The 2,508-nt window shown below is 38.8% G+C and overlaps 1 pseudogene; it reads right to left on the bottom strand.

The window, feature by feature from the left end:
• Positions 1-366: 366 nt before the first annotated feature.
• Positions 367-1,318, bottom strand: LOC138786163 (olfactory receptor 1468-like; annotated as a pseudogene).
• Positions 1,319-2,508: the final 1,190 nt, after the last annotated feature.

The raw sequence follows: 2,508 nt of genomic DNA, 5'->3' as shown, positions 1-2,508 counted from the left end.
AAGCTTTGTTCTCCCTAAATCTTTTTTTTTTTTAATATATGTAAATTAGATAATTAGGTTCACTGGGGGTGGTAGTACCATCCTTGGTGCACTGAAATACCAAGTACACATGCTCCTCCTCCTGAATATTCTTTTGACGCTCTGCAGTGATGTGTGGGTGGAGTGACATCACTGCAGAGCTCCTTCTCAATATTCATGAGGAGGACTGGGTGCAGGCAAATTGGTACGCTGATGGCTGTGCTCCCACCCTCATACATATTAACATATTAAAATGGAGGATTTAACAAAAACAGGGCTGAAAAAAATAAAAATACCAACATTTTTAGGGTCCTATGAAAACATACAGAAGGTTAGTTTTTTGTTCTCCTACATGACTCTTTTCTTAGTGCAAACTAACAGATGTTTCATTACAGAAGCCTGAATCTCTTTGTTTCTCAGACTGTATATCATGGGGTTTAGAAGGGGGGTCAGTACAATGTAGACCAAGGAAATAAACTTGTTAGCATTTACTGAATTCCCTCCATATGGGAATGCGTAGATTGTGATCATGGACCCATAATAGGAAGAAACAACCACCAGGTGAGAGCTACAAGTGGAAAAGGTCTTCTGCCGGCCTGATGTGGAGGGAATTCTAAAAATTGTGTTAAAAATATGAACATATGATAAGATAACAAATAAAAATGGAAAAATTATTATTGGAAAACAAAGGATAATCATTTCAATATCAGGGACAGTTGTAGATGAGCAGGAAAGTTCTAAAAGTGGAGCATAGTCACAGAAGAAATGGTTAATAACATTCGGCCCACAGAAGTCCAAACCACATACAAGTATAAGTGATATAAGCACCAACAGAAAGCCAAGTGCCCAGGATGAGATGATCAGGCTGTATTTAAGATTCACGCTCATCATTGAGATATAACTTAACGGTTTACAAGATGGCCAAATACCGGTCATAGGACATGGCTGTCAGCAAGAAACATTCGGCACTGACTGTTCCTCCATACAAGTAAAATTGGGTTAAACACCCAACAAAAGGTATAGCACTCCCTTCTCGTATGATAACATCCAGCAACTTTGGAGCAACACTTGTTACCAGGATAATGTCCGACAGGGCCAAATGTCCAAGGAAGAAATACATGGGAGAGTGGAGACGTCGGCTAGTGGACACCAGGAGAATGATCAAGAGGTTCTCACATATAGTCACACAATACATGGCAAGAATAATAGAGAAGAAAGACAACTTGTAATCATACAGAGCCGGGAATCCCAGAATAAGGAATTCGGAGACCGAGGTGGAGTTGACTTCTTGCATCTTCATCATCTAACATTACTCTTAGAATTAAAAGAACACAAAAAGTTGCAGCACTTGAACATTAGAAGATCCAGGAGGCTGGAGCTTCATTACACCTGATCCTTCACTTTACATAAAGATAATCTATAAAAGAAAAGCTACAGCTATTTATCGTCTTCTTGCCTGGGTCCAATTTTGGAGTTTTTTTTCATTGAGACCTTCTGGAACAGACAGAAGACATTGGTTTAAGCTCATAGCACATATACCTACAGCCCCTGATATGTCAAGAGAAGAAAGCTTCTTGCACACAAAGAGAATTTTAGGGCTGATTATTTCCTGGGACCCTGGTTTGATCCCTTCCATAGAAAAGGCACTTACACTAAAATTACCTCCACTCAAAAGAACCAATGGCATTATAATGTGATCTGTTATGGTAGCCACCAATCTTTTAAAGGGTATGTCCACCTCCATTTTTTTTTCAAGTTGATGACACAGGAGGAGTATACTCGTCCTGATGGCATTGATTGAGTATAGAAAGGGCTCGGGACTTGTCCTGATATAGGTGTCCTCTAATAGCCAACATGGAGCAGATAGCCATAGTCAGCTTTTTACTCTTTAGATGACACTGTCAATGCATTTACGCAGCACAGCCACACATCATTGGTGGTTAAGCATTTGGATTGGTTCATTCTAGGACCCACATCATAATAACGCTTAAATCACCCCCTCCTTCCCATAAAAAAAAAAGAAAAGAAAAGGAATTTCAATGCAAAGAACAGTACCGATAAGAAGTTAGGATTATTGCACAATAAATCTCAGAAAAAGACAATTTTTTTTTTATTTAAATAAAGTGATAAAACACAAGCCAAACTTTGCCAGTTGATATCATGGTAAATGTGCCTGCGGAATACAGATAACATGTTATTACAGCCATGGTTACCATTTGGATACAGTGTATCCGTTGTATCCATTTACTGATGGTCTTGTGGCAGGTTAGTGACATGTTCCAGTATACAGCAGTATATATCAGTCGACATCACCAACGTACCATAGAGGTAATAGAATAACAGTGAAGAGTAGCACACCAGTAACTCACTGTATTGCACATTGGGGAATCTCCTAATAAGAACCTTATTTTATGAAGCTGCATTTGAACCTCCAATCCCATTTCTGAAACATTTTGATGATGTGTTTTTCTTTGACATGAAAATGAGAAC

This window comes from Dendropsophus ebraccatus, chromosome 1, assembly GCF_027789765.1.
Source record: "Dendropsophus ebraccatus isolate aDenEbr1 chromosome 1, aDenEbr1.pat, whole genome shotgun sequence".
In the NCBI taxonomy this organism is placed as follows: domain Eukaryota; kingdom Metazoa; phylum Chordata; class Amphibia; order Anura; family Hylidae; genus Dendropsophus; species Dendropsophus ebraccatus.
This window is presented reverse-complemented; position numbering and strand designations above follow the sequence as displayed.